Raw genomic sequence first — 14,956 nt, 5'->3', positions numbered from 1 at the left:
TCAAAAGGGTAATAAACAAACTCATACATCCTGACCAAACAGGTTATGTCCCAGGCAGTAACATATCCGATAACCACAGGAGACTCCACCATATCATAGAACAGACAGAGGACGACCTTAGCGAAATGGCAATAGTCTCACTGGATGCAGTAAAAGCCTTTGACTCTGTGAGGTGGCCTTGGATGATGGCGGCCTGAAAAGAATACGGGATGGGACCAGAGTACCTGAGGCCCTCTTCCTGCAAGGCAAAAAACCTCAGTGTCATCTTCGACTCCACACTCTCCTTCTCTCCTCACATATCTGACGTCTCTAAGAAGTCACACTATCAGCTACACCTCCTCAGAGGTATCCTTCCTTTCCTCTCCTTCCCCCAGAAGCTCTCTGAGCCCTGGTTCCCTTGAAGCTGGACTACTGTAACAGCCTCTATCTAAATCTGCCTGCCTCTACTCATGCAGAACAGGACTGCGAGACTATCTCTCCTGGACTGAAATCACTACACTGGCTCCCAGTGGCTGCGAGGATTAAGTTCAAAACCCTCTGCATTGTCCACAAGGCATTCTGGGGCCTTGGGCCAAAATACCTTCAGCTCTCTCTTCCTAAATATCTTCCTTCTCGAGCTCTTCGCTCATCCGCCTCCAACTCCCTCAGGGTCAGCCGCTTCCCCAAACGACGAGTTGGGGTAGATCTCTCTCCGCTGCAGGGGCCTCCCTCTGGAACAGCCTTCCTGCCTCCCTGAAACTTGAGGAGAACCATCTCCAGTTCCGGAAGCACCTCAAAACCTTCCTCTTTGCCTCCAATTTCTCTTCCCCTCTCCCCTGCTAAAATTACTGAAACTGCACTGAATCTGCAACTAGGCCACTCACCGTTCTCGGTCCTTGGCCCAGCCACTCTCCCCTGTACTGCCTCCCTGGCAACCCCTGCACAACGGGACTGTCTCTGTATCCCTACAGCCCCCCTTCCCAGCACTTGTCTGCACTTACCTTGCACTTGTCACCAGCTGGCCCTTATTAATTATCTTGTATGCTAATAACCCTGTACTGCACTTTCCCCCTCCCTTTCCCCCTTGCACTTTTCCCTTCCCCTCTACCATTGCACATGCGCGATCTGAATGACACCTGGCCTAGCAGGATCGTTGTCTGTCTCCCCTTTGCCCCCCCCCCCGCCTCGTCGCGCCTTGAAACACTTGTGTAAAGGCGCGTTACAAATGCCATATCATAAGATGGTGTATAGCTCTCTAACAGCTAGCATAGCTCTCAACTCACATGCCTTTGAACAGCTGAATCACCCGCCAAGCCGCCTGCATGCCCATTCGTTTCAATGGGCCTCTCACCCGCCAAAAATAAAATCGGGTGATTTCACCCGCCTTTGCGACATAAATGGTTGAGAGCTATGACAGCTAGGGTCAAAACGGGAGCGATCATTTCAGATAAATGGCAATTTAGCAGAGTCACAAGACCGGGCTGCCCCTGGTCCCCCATGCTGTATATCCTTGCATTAGAACCACTAGCGATATGTCTGAGACTGCAATACAGAGAGATAGGGGTCCGCACAAAGTGGGGACCGCACTTGATATCATTATATGCAGATGATATGCTGCTGTACCTGCGCTTCCCAGAGGAAAAATTGCAGTATGTTCTCGAAGTGATGGAGCGTTATGCGACCCTTTCGGGCATAGCAGTAAATCCTAAGAAGTCATTCATGTTCCACCTGGGGAGATATAGGAGTGTCCCACAGGGGAACCTACCTATCCTGCAGATACCCTGGAAGACCAGTACATTCAGATACTTGGGGATCAATATATACCACACCCTGCAGATACCCTGGCAGACCAGTACATTCAGATACTTGGGGATCAATATATACCGCACGATTGAAGACTAATATAAATATAATACGGAAAGAGCAGTGGAAGGCATCAAGAACAGTATGGGGTTCTGGGCGAAACTCCCCCTGGCCTTGGTGGGCAGGGTGGCCTTGCTCAAGATGGTGGTCCTGCCTAGGCTACTACACTTCTTCACTTCTTCACGAATATCCCATACATGTTCCCCAAACGCTTCTTCACGAAACTCCAGAGCTTATGCAGGGGCTTGATATGGCATAATACTAGAAACAATGTGGCTCTATGGAAATTGCAGAACACGCATGATAGAGGAGGCATAAACCTGCCGAATTTTGAGATATACCACCTGGCGGGGCAGCTACAATATGTGGACAGATGTCGACCGAAGACGAGACGGCAGAAGCAGGATTGCTGAGGAGGGACGGTGACCCATTCTTCTTAAAATAACTGATATGGTTACCTAAAGTAGAGCTGCAAGGGCAAGCGAGATTGCTGGAACTAGGCTGGAAAACATGGCCCAAAGCGTGCCAAGTAGTGGGAATCCCGACCCCATGCTCCCCGCAGGTACCACTCGTGGCGCTATGCGGAATGGATGAGCAATTGATGAAAGGGATCCGTAAATTCTGGGAACCAGTGGGCCTTGCGATCGTAGGAGATATATGGCAAGAGTGAGAGGCACTGGACTTACAAAAGATAAGTGAAGAAATGGGAGTACACAAGGGACAATACATTATGTATACTAGAATCATTAAACGAGCGGGAGAAACGTGGCCTGAAGCAGTATTAGCAGAACAACCCAATACCGTCATTGAAACGATGTATGATATCTCGGAGGGTGGGCACGAAATATCCCGAATTTATGAACTATTGATGTCTAGAGTGGGTAAGGAGTTGCTCCAACTGAGGCGGGATTGGGAGGAGAAGGCAGGAGAACCTATGCAGGATGGGTACTGGGAAAGAGCCCAGAGATACCATAAGAAGGTGTCCAGGAATGCGAGGCTGCAGCAAATTAAGTTATATGTTACCCACAGGGCATACATGACCCCCGGTAAAATCGCCAAGTTCGGAAGCACAGCAGTACAGAAATGCCCAAAGTGCGGGGAGGTGGGCGCCGGGATGATTCACATGTTTAGGGCGTGCCCAGAGGTGGGAAGATTCTGGGAGGAAGTCAAACAACGCCTGTCCCAAAAGGGGATTAAGCTAGAGTTGGAATCAATATGGGCATGCATGTTGGGGGGGATTCACCAGACCACGCAACCTGAAGCATATCAGTAAACTGAAGGACCTAGCCTATATCTTGGCCAAACGGAGAATTGCTATGGGCTGGAAAGCAGCCCAAAGACCTAGATTAGAGGTGTGGTGGAATGACCTTCTGAAATGGGCAGATGCTGAGACGGCAGCATGGTACGAAGCAGTTAGTAGGGGAGGGGAGGAGGAAGCGGGACCCCTGATAGCATGGAGACAAATGGTGTCGGGACTCTCCCATGTCGAACCCAGTGAGAAATTGAACCCGAGGCATTGAAGTAGGAGCTCGAGTTAATGGGGATTGAGGGGGGAGGATTGTAATGTGTAACATGTAAACGGAAGCTAAGAAATTAGCAAACGGAAATTTTTGACGTGTTGGTTAAGTTTGGTGTGTTGTTAAAAAAATGAGAATAAAAATTGTTTAAAAAAAAAAAAAAGGATGTCCGTGAACATCTTGTCAAGGCAGAAGACAGGGCCAAACGCTACACGGACGTGCATCAGTCTCCAGCTCTTGATTAACGAGTGGGGATGCGCGTCTGGCTCTCGACTCAGAAACTGAAGATTCAGGGGAAGAAAACGCTTCTCCCTCGATTTGTGGGTCTCTGAGATTTCAGCACTCATCAACCTGGTGGCGGTGGGTGCGCCTGTCATTACCTGCTTCCTGCAAGGTACACCCTGTATTCCACGTTTAATTACTCAAGCCTTGTCTCCCTGACACACGTCTGTCTCCTCGTCCACTTCCTGTCCAGGTGGACGGCGACTACCAGTTGCGTGGGGGGCACCCGTTCTATCTTATTGACTGTAATGGATCTGGCCCGGAAGACAGATCCTGGGAACTGCTCGCCAACATCCATTAACCGGTTCTTCTGCATCGCTTTCACGCCTCCAGGGGTCTGCCGCCGCATTTGGGGGTGGATGCTGTTATGACCCGGAAGGCGGCTCCGGCTCCTCATGTTCGTATTACAGACTCAAGAATGCACATGCCCATCAGGGCTGATAAATGCAGGCTTTATCCAGCCGTTAGGCAAGGAATTCAGCTTTTCTCTGCCCCGTTCCTTTGGCGTTGGAGGTTGCCGTGGAAACGGGCTATGGCAGCCAGCTGTTGCCAAGGAACCTTTTCGATTAGTTACCCATTCAACGTCCATCATGTGACCCAAGTCACCATTGGACGCAGAGTGCCACGTTCTCGCAAGGACTCATAAGCGTCATTAATCCGGTGAACGCTGCTTCTGATTGAAGTTGGCTCTCTGCAATTTCCCAAAGTTCCGTGTGAATCCCCTGTGTATCCCTGACTCCTGCCTTCATTTACACGGACTGCCTCTGCCTTATGTCTTGTTCCTTGGAACTGCTGTGCAACGACCCCTGCTTTTGCTTACATGGATTGTCTCTGCATTACCTCTGGTCTTCCTGGAACTGTTGGCATCGACTTGTGTGCACCTCAGGATGCTTTGCAGCCAGTGGACCCCCCTGACTCTAGTGCGTCCCTCGTGCTGCCCGGGTCAAGTCTTCGTATACTTACCCACCCTTTTAATTATTTTTTCCTTCTGTTTTTTTTTCCTCAACACGCTTTGTCACCCACGCACTGTTCAGAAACATCTTATTCCCGACCTTGCTAAAGAACGGTAAGAAATCTGTTTTCTACATTTTTGCTGGCCAATAGTCCTCTTTGCATATAGCAATGTCCCTTGTCTTGTTCTTGTAGGAATAAGATACATTGGCCTGATTGAGTACCGTCTTCTCTAGGAGGGAGGAGAAACAGGTGGCTATACCTTACCATATACTCTTAGCTTGTACTTGGTTCTCAACATCTATTGACCTGTGGATTGTTTTCCTTTCAGCTGGGTATCGTGGCGGTGTGTTCCCCTGCTCTTTTAGGTGATCAGTCTCTTTGTCTGCCTTGTTAATACAGCAAAGGGGCATATCACAGAAAAGAGCTTCCCTCAATAGAGGAGGCCCTGGTCCTAAACAAACCCGTGCTCTTCAATCAAGTCAGATTACCAATCTTGCCTCATCTCTGCAACCATTCACTAAATCGGTGAGTAACATTCGCAAACTCACTTTAAAAGGCTGAGATCGCATAATAGAGTTATCACCGCCGAGGTCAAGAAACTTTCATTACCGTAGCCAAGCCGATCCCAGAAAGATTAGGTTTTTAAACACCATACTTTATCCACAAACTTTGCAAACTTTCTCTCTATGCAAGCGAGTGCCAGGACATTCAATCAGCACGTTTTCAGGTCTGTACACATGGACCAACACATTGTTGGCATATATTGTCACTATGCATTTCCTTATGCCTAGAGTGAAGAATTTCCTTCGTGGATAGAATGTTCATGCAAAATTAGGAAATCGCCATAGATAACCCGGCAGAAAAACCTGTGGTTTATCGTGGGGTGAGTGAGAATACAACAGTATTCTGGATCTCGTTTCTGCGATTGTTACTATCCAGTCCTTTCTTTTTAGTTGTTTTTTTAACATACATAGGATTATCATAAAGGTCACTTGCTTCACAATCACAGGAAATTAGAATTTCTTCGCATAGGCAGTTAGACCTGCTAGGAACCGATTACCCTCTTTCATTAGCTCTTTATTAACGTCCTCATAGAGGGTGTTGACTTGTCAGCAGCTAATCAATCTAAATGCGGACTCTATCCTCCACTCTACATGGTAGCGGAGGGAGAGGAGACCCAGTTCGTACCTCACGGAAGCCACTGGGAGAGACTGAGGAAGACAAAGACACTTTTCCGTAATAGACCTGCCAACCTCTTCCAATTGTTATAATTCCTGGGAGTACATCAATACCATAGGTCAGAGTTGGAATGACTTTACTGGCGTAGAATGTAAGCAATGGTTTTATTGAAAACGTACAATAGGTAGCGCTCAATGTCTTCATCTGGCTCCCTGCATTAGTCAACTCGTCCACGAGAATAGCCTCTATGTACCCCCTAGAAGGAAATGACTGGATGTTCAACCCCAAATATAGGACCTCCTTGCCTTTAGGGATAAATTAACTCAACATTTCCATATGAAGGTGGATTCCCTAGTAAGAGGGTGTTTAAACGTAACTATTTTTGATTTCGCCAGATTAATCTTTAACTTGTTAGCCCTTGTGAATGTTCCCAATAGGTCGAGAAATCTCTGTAGTCCGATGGAAGTATAATCCAGTAGCACAATGTCGTCAGCATACGCTACCCATTTCCGCATCTCCTTTCCAACCATTGGACTAGGGAGGCCCTTCCCTTGCAAGGTAATAGCCAGATCTGCTAGGTAAGGATTAAAAAGGCATACACCCCTGTCTCGCTCCCTTATGGGTCAGGATTTGAGTAGATGGATTCCCTCTAGCATCTAGCCTTATCCAAAGAAAATATTTGTAATGTAACTCTTATAATGTATAGAAGTGAGTCCGGAATACCCCAATGCCTCAATTTGCCCAAAAAGTCCTTCTCTGTCTACATTGTCGAAAACCTGAGACAAGTCAACCCAGGCCCTGAACAAAGGCGGACCACCCTTCACAAAGCTCTTGCTTGATGCTGTGCTAAGGATAAGGCCATTCAGTGTGATTGATAGGCCCCTCCTAAATCCAATGTGATTTCTTTGCAAGTATACCATTGGTTTTTACCCAAATCTCTAGGTCATTCAACACCAGCCTTGCAAATATTTTACTGTCAGCGTCTAGAAGGGAGATCGGGCAGTAGTTTGTGGATGCGCTTGATCTCTTATTTACAATTGCCCCAGAAGTTTCTAGAGTTATGGGTCCCCAGGGCTCTTAGCATTTGTTCACAAAATTATGGTGATCTAATATGTCTTTGGCCCAATGATTATAATTCTGTCATATCCTTCTCTCTACACTCAACTTCTCCTAATTTAGGACTTTATTGTTAAACCCGCAGAATTCTTTGTTCTTCCCTCTTCTTTAATAACGTTGCTTCACTAAAGCAGTGTTGGTGGTTAAGCCATGGTCGATCGCCTACATATTTGGGCACTTTAGCCTTCCATAGGGATTCTACAAATGTTACTGGATTATATAGGACCTTCAGGTCTTGATACGACATACTCTGCCACCTTCTCGTTAGTTCTCGATTGAGTTCCAAGCCTTCTTTACAATATTAAAGTCTATGCATTTGTCAAAAAGGTCTTTTGTGAAGAATGTGTAATGAATGGTAGAGCCCTGGTCGCCCCTCGACAAAGTAATTGCTGGAGGAACATCCCCCTTGATGTTACCATTAGCCATGAGGAAATTTCATTCAGTCAGGAAAGCCAGCCATTGGCGTCCAGTCAGTGTGGGCAACTTCCAAGTATTCGACTCTAGTTGGGTTCTAATACACTGGGTGTTTAGGTCACCGGTCAAGATAATATTGACCGCTGCATTTTTAATTTGTAGATCTGTTAGGATTGAGCCAGATGACAAAAGACGGAAATTAAAGATGAACTAACTGGGTTCCAGTAGATGTTAATCACCCAGATCTCCATTTCAACTTTAGCGTCCCTAAATTTAGTTGCTATTACTAGGATATCCGAAAGTCCTTATTTACTATTTCTGAATCAGTAAATTTGCAGTGCTATTAGCAGGCCCCTCGCAGGTCTGCCTTTGCCTTGATGTTTGGCTAGCTGTTCTATTATTGTAAAACCATCTAGTTTTAAGGGTCTTTTTAGCCAGGTTTCCTGAAATACAATTCGGTCGTGGTTATCAAAAATTCCCTTTCTAATTCCCTTATTTTTGAAGGAGCTAGAGCCCCTTGTATTCCAGCCCAACCATGTTCACTCTCTTGAGACTACAGCGATGTCTCCACGAGTCCTAGTTTCTGAAAGACTTGGGAAATTATCTCTGGTACCATAGACCGAGGGTTAGGATTCTTTGATTGCTTTGGGTGAATTGAGCGGGGTTCTAATCTATTTTGTGTCAACACTTATTTTGTTGGCTTTTACCAGGCTGCCCATGCCTACTCTAAGATCTTTCCCTTTATTTCTTTGATTCACCAAATCTCCCTGTTCACTGAAGGGATCCACTGAGGCGTCTATGCCTAGTGCCCTTAAAATTGGTGCCGCTGTTAGAATTGCTTTGGCTCCTACTCTGGACTTTAACCTTCATTCCGAGATACTGTTATTTCTTAGATCTGGGAATTTTACATATTCGATGTCATGGGATGAGAGCAGGGATAGTTCATCTGCTCACCAAAAGATCAACAGAATTTCACTTCTGTTTGATGATTTAGCATTTTTCCTAGGATCTATCCGTTTCACTCATATCTTCGATATGGCAAAGGGATTTGTATCTGTATCGGGTTCTTCTCCGGCGGTGCTGCCTTTCATTATATTGAGCTCAATGTTTTGACCATCTCCATTTCCCAGAGGTTTGGGAGATCCACAACTTGTGGTCTTCATGATTTGTTTAACACTCTTTTCCATTTCTAGCACCCTTGAATTTGTGTTGATGGCTTCCACTACCACGGCAGCTGCGGGTATTGATCCTATGAGAGTGGCTCGCGTGGCGCTTAAAGTATCCTGACCCCACGGCGCGACAATGCTGCAGAGGCTGCAGGCACCCCAGAAGGGGTTAAGGCACCGACCCAGACCCCGGTTCAGGCCCCTCAGGGTGGCAAAAGGGGGAGGGAGGGGGGGCTGGAGGCCCTGAAATAGTCCTCCCAGGTCACCGCTCAAACTATGGAGGTTTCCGCCATGGACGACGTGGATCAAGAGTCCATGCATATGGTCCCCGAGGACGACGGCGGCGCAGGGCCTAGTTCTCCTTCTCTCCCTTCTCAGCTGAGTGACCTTTCCTTGGACATTCTATCAACTCTTCACACCTTGGTGTCAGAGATCCAGATGAGGATGCCCCCGGCACCGGTACCTGCAGTGCCCCAGGACCCGGAACAACTGCAGATGAAAAAGAGTAAGCCTCAGCTGACGCGCCCATATTAACCTCTTCCACCACGTCGGGCCCCAGCGGACCCTGATAACGGGGACGGATACAGCCACGATTACGGATGAGGACGAAGACTTTGTCCATGCAGACAATGAATCCTCACATTTTGATGCTCGTCCTAGGGTTTCCCCACCGGACGAGGAGGGATCATTCAAGTCCATGATTGCCAGAGCGCCTGAGTTGGTCCAACAGGTACCCGAAGAAATAAAGGAGGGCTTCTTGTATCAAGGGCGAGAGGCCAAAAGGAAGACTTATCATGGTGGTACCCTTTCTGGATGATATTTTGGAAGAGGGCTCTAGCCAAGCAGGACAGGCTGGAGAAGAAGTATAGGGTGCTGGACTCTGCATCCAAGTGCCTGAGGTCGCAGCCATCGCCTCACTCGGTGGAGTTGACTGCTTCGAGGAAACGGTCAGCTAACCTGTCTTCATCGTCGTCAGTCACTCCGGACAGCGAGGGGGAAAAGGATGGACGCTGTGGGGAAAAAGTGATTTACACAGCGGCATCCACAATGAAGGTGGCCAACGCCCTAGCGATCCTAGCCAGGTACGACAGGGAATTGTGGTACAAGCTAGGATTGATTCTGGAGTTCCTCCCCGACAATAAGAAGATGGAAGCCCTCGCCTTCTTCCAGGAAGGAGAAGTGGCATTGGACCATGCCATCACAGTGGCAGTGGATGTAGCTGACACAGGGATCGGCCAGATGGGGCACAGTGTCTGCCTTCATCGACAGGGATGGATGAAGGACACTAACATTCGTCAGGAGTTCCAGGCAAAGGTACTGGACATGCCCTTTGACCGGAAGAATCTGTTTAGGAAGGCCGTCGACAAGTCCCTCCAGGCCATCAAGACGGATAAGGAGACGGCCCATTCACGGGACACCCTAGTCTTTTTTTTCGCTCCGCCAGGGGAAAATAGAGCAGGCCATCAAAAGGGTTCCCCACGTCTTACAGACAGCCTTCCCGGTCCTTAATGCAAGAAGCCTACAGAGGCCGCTCCCAGGCCTATGGTGCCAAAGGGCACGACGCGGCGCCCAAGCAAGCCTGAACCGGCTAAGATGTCGGGCCCCCACTCGTGCACCCCAGTGGGAGGCTGGCTGATGAGGTTCATCAGCGAATGGAGAAAGATCCCCATCGACAGATGGGTGCTGAACGCTCTCGTCCAGGGGCACACCATGGAGTTCCATTGCAGGTGTCCTCATATTCCTCCAGTTCGCAGTCAGGTGCAGCACATCCCTCAGCTTCTGGAAGAGGTACGAGCCATGTTACGAAAAGGGGCAATAGAGTTAGTTCCCCAACGGCTCTAGGGCTCCGCAGCCTATTCCAGATACTTTCTAGTCAAAAGAAGACAGGTTGCTGGAGACCCATCCTGGATTTATGACATCTGAACAAAATTTAGGATGGTCACGGTGTAGCATTTGCTCGGCCAACTGCAGAAAAGGGATTTATTGATGTCGTCGGACCTGGAGGATGCCTATTTCCACGTCCCCATTCACAAGAAATATCAGAGATGTCTACACTTCGTGGTACAGGGCAGCACTATCAGTTCAAGGCCCTACCATTTGGCTTTAAGTCCGTCCCAAGAGTGTTCACAAAATGCCTGGCACCAGTTACTGCCCATCTACGTCTACCTGTACCTGGATGACTGGCTGATATGTGCCCGCTCGAGGGAGCTGGCCAATGAACACACTAAAGCAACTGTCCAAATATTGATGGATCAGGGATTCTCCGCCAACTATCTGAAGTCCTGCTTAACGCCATCGCAGAACGCACTGTTCCTCGGCGCTAGACTCAACAGTGTCCTGTCTGGCATCTCCATCGGAGAGGCTAGCAGCCATTCAAGGAAAGGTGCAATGACTGTCATCGGCGAAGACAGCCACGGTGCGGGCCATCAAGTCATTACTGTGCATGATGTCATCCTGCATCTACCTCGTCCGCCTCTGCAGGTTGCAGATGACCCCTATAAGAATTCTTGGATGCCCGTTGGATATAGGTGTCCAGATGTTTCACGGACAAAATCCCTCTCTGCAAGGAGGTCCTACGGTTGATAGAGTGGTGAGGGGGTCTGCTCCCACATCACCCAAGGCATGGGATTTCAAAACCCCTCATACCAGGAGACTGTCACCACGGATGCCTCCCTGGAAGGTTGGGGGGCGCACACCAGATGTCTGCTTGCCAGAGGCCTGTGGCTACACAGGAGAAGGATCTGCATATCGACATCCTGGAGCTAGAGGCGGTGTTCTGGGCCCTGAAGTAGTTTGTTTAAAAGCCAAGGTGGAGAGTATCTTCATGGACACCACCACTATGTTCAACATCAGGAAGCAGGGGGGCACTATCACTGATGCTGTCCAAGGAGGCACAGGACTTGTGGCACTGGACCGTCAGACAGGGGATGTTCCGCTTCACCTGGCGGGAGTCAAGAACACCATTGAAGACTCCCTCAGCAGGGGACTCTGATCCTGTCACGAGTGGGAGCTTTGTCAGGATCAGTTGGACCGCCTGTTCGTTGAAAGGGGCAGTCCCCAGATCGATCTGTTTGTAACGGCGGCAAACTCCAAATGCTGGACGTTTGCCAGTAGGTTCCATCAGCCGTTCTCCTTCCCATGGGATCACATGGGAAGGACTGTTTCTGTACGCGTTCCCACTGTTCCCTCTCCTGCTACAACACACTCAGACAGTGCCAATGCAAGATGATACTCATCGCCCTGGTGTGGCCAAGGCATATTTGGTATCCAGACCTGCTCGGCCTGTCAGCAGCACCTCCATTCAAGTAGCTGGTGATTCCAGACCTTCTCACCAGAGAGGGAGGCGCAATCCTTCATCACGACCCAGGAACTCTGAACCTACAGCCTTAGAGTTTGGAGTTTGAGTTGCCCGCAGACTGCAGGGAGGTCCTCGCGTAGGCCAGGGCATCGTCAACTTTGAAGTGCTGCGGCCATAAGTGGAAGTGTTTTGCTACATGGTGTTGGCCGCAGAAGATCACCCTTTTGAGGGTTACCGCTCCTCAGATCCTTCCCTCCTTTCTGTCCTTGGCAAGGCTGGGCTGGCTCACGCATCCATCAAGGTACATCTGGTGACCATCGCCCGCTACACCAGATCCCTGGGGATATCCTCGCTGTGGTCCAACAGACTTGTGAAGGAGTTTCTCAAAGGCCTTTTCCGATCCTTCCCGCCAGTGAAGGCTCCTGCCCTGGCATGGGACCTCAACGTGGTTCTGACGAGGCTCATGGTGGGGGCGGGGGGAGCCTTTGAGCCTATGCATCAGGTCCCACTCAACTTTCTCTCGTGGAACACGGCTTTCCTTGTGGCTATCCCCTGTACCAGGTGTGTAGGTGAGATCCAGGCCCTATCCTGCAAACAACTGTATCTGACTTTCACGAGTTAAGGGCGCTGCTGCGTACGCACCCCTCTTTCATGCCGAAGGTTCTGTCGGAATTCCACCTCAAGAAGCCTTTGGTGTTGCCTGTTTTCTTCCCGAGACCTTCGTCGTCACCAGAGAGGGCCTTGCACTCGCTGGACTTTGCTCGTGCCTTGAAGTTTTATGTGACGCGCACAAAGTTTTCGGAAGACTTCACAATTGTTTGTGAACTTTGGTCCTGTGAACCATGGAAAGGCCTTGTCCAAGGCTTCCATTTCAAGATGGCTCTCTGGCTGCATTATGCACTGCCATTGGTTGGCGACCCGACCGCTGACGGTTACGGAGTGCTCTGTACACAAGTGCACTCACCGGGTTTGGCGAGTGCATCTGTTCTCACTGCTGCCTTCTAGTTGTCTGCTTCTTCTGCTCTTGGCGGCATGGAAAACTGCTTTGTTCATTTTTCTGCGCTGGTCAGACCAGGAGCATGCCTTGCTCCAACTCTCTGGTGCTCACCTTCCACCAGAGCCTTCCTTATTGGGGGAGGAAGGCTTCTCAACTTCACGCTTCCCCCTGCATTACCTCTGCAACCATGATCTTCAGGGGGAAAACTTTTACAAACAATGATTCCGCTGTGCAACCTCTGCAAACAAGGAAAAAGACCCTCTTCGAACTGGCGTCCGTACTGCAAACTATGGCGGCTAGGCCGTCTCTGCTCTCCTTCAACTGCAATGTGAGTCGCTGCAATCACTCCACCTTCCGTCTCCCAGTCTCCCTCAGGTGTGGGTCATTGACCCTATTGACCTGCAACTTGCAGTCCAAGGCCTCTGCATCCCTCTTCTTCGTCCCTGTACTTTTGGCATTGTGTTACTTGAAAGTCTCTTATGTTCAACTTGCTCTTTTTAAGGGGATAATTGTTACCAAATTTGTTTCAATCCCTAATCACCGTTTTAAAAGGAGTATTTTAAGGTCCTACTGAATGGTTTTGCTCTCGAGGGAAATGGGACTTTCATAATCTAATATGTTAATAGTTAAATATCCATCTTTAACATTCTCTTGTTGAAAATGGGAGCTTCCACCTCTACAACTTTTTTTAACTTTGGGGGAAAATTCTTACTCCCAGTACAGGATTGGCTAGAACAGTTTTTTACCACCGTCAGGATAATTAGCTTTGGGAAAGAACAAGCCATTACATATTCTGGCATTACTGACTCTTCCTCCTCTGAGGAACAAAAATACTGCGTCCCTCCCGATGGAGTCCTCCCATTTCCCCGGGGACCTACTGCTCCCAGGTGATCCTCCCGGCTAATACCACCCCCAGAGTAGGGCTCTGGTAGTGGCTGCCTTCCTCTGCCCACCGGGGTGAAGACTTTAGGCAGGGTCTTTGTCAGGACTCTGTAGGATTCATCACATACCTTACAGTGCATATATTAGTTATAATGTTACCGCACTCTGCTTGCATTAACAAAACGTTTCTTTACATTTCTGAACGACTGCAGGTTTGTGTTATAAAGACGAGGAGCTACTTTCTTTCCGATAGCTCACTGCTCAGCAATTGGATGGCTGACAACTTTGTGTGGCACTGAATATCAGGAGTTCAGTGCTCGATCAAGGTCACCATTTTCCCAAGGATTTACCATACTATTTTCTTCTCACTGTTACATTTCAAGCAAGGCAAAAAGAGTGATGGGCCCAGATGTCTCTCTCAACTACAGTCTTAAATCATAGAAGGCTTTCAGTATTATTCAATATTTGCAAGGATCGTCTAATGCTGACACAATTATTTCAGATGATTCTACTCATTTTCCCTTGTCGTGTGATATGTGTCTTAATTTACTTCAAAAATGTTTGTCTAATACAAGTGGAATAGATTGGAATAGAAATGAATATTGTGGAGAGTCTCTATTTTAATGAAATGTATTTTGTCCACTGTTGATGGTAGTAACCTCTGCCATCCGTAAAATGTTTTGGAGTATTGTTTAGTAGGGGCTTCAAATTCATATAAGAGTATTTATTTCACCTTTCCCCTACCTCTCGCTTCTCAGTAGCTCTTAACAAAATCAAGATGTGCATGATTACAGCTCATCGATAGAATTTGAGATCTTGTGAAGAAGCATCTGGGCAACATCTATTTGATATACAAAACTATTTTACAATTCTGCAATTATGAGCTAGTTTTGGAGCTTGACCTTCAATATTTCTCTAGATGGAAATTCCCAACATACCAGGCCAACGCTTTTTTGAAAATGGTCTAATAGCAAAACTGCAGTAGGGATTTTGTATATTGTAATGCAATCAATCTGTTTTGTTATTATGTGCATACTAGCAGACAATTTCAGTTATGATAGAAGTACCGGTCATATAAGTTTACTGGCATGATAATATCTAAAGATGATTTCGTTTCTGCACTTTCCTGGCTCCCTGTGGAGCCAAGCTTTCCGTTCAAGGTCCTCGCTTTTCCTACAGTCACATTCTGAAATCAAGCTCTGAAATCTATTTTGCCATGTCTAATTTCAGCAAGGTTGTCATGGCGGTTTTACTTATGCAATGCAAGGAAGTATTTTCGGGGGCAATCTCACTTCAAGACCAGAATGCC

The 14,956-nt window shown here is 48.0% G+C and overlaps 1 protein-coding gene across 4 annotated transcripts in view; it reads left to right on the top strand.

The window, feature by feature from the left end:
- LOC138577526 (E3 ubiquitin-protein ligase TRIM39-like) overlaps positions 1–14,956 on the top strand; it is a 527,031-nt gene that overhangs the window by 123,544 nt on the left and 388,531 nt on the right. The window lies entirely within an intron of this gene.

Source organism: Ambystoma mexicanum, chromosome 1p (genome assembly GCF_040938575.1).
Source record: "Ambystoma mexicanum isolate Mex_15411 chromosome 1p, UKY_AmexF1_1, whole genome shotgun sequence".
Lineage (NCBI taxonomy): Eukaryota > Metazoa > Chordata > Amphibia > Caudata > Ambystomatidae > Ambystoma > Ambystoma mexicanum.
The sequence above is the reverse complement of the archived record's forward strand: the minus strand, read 5'-3'. Positions and strand labels throughout refer to the sequence as shown.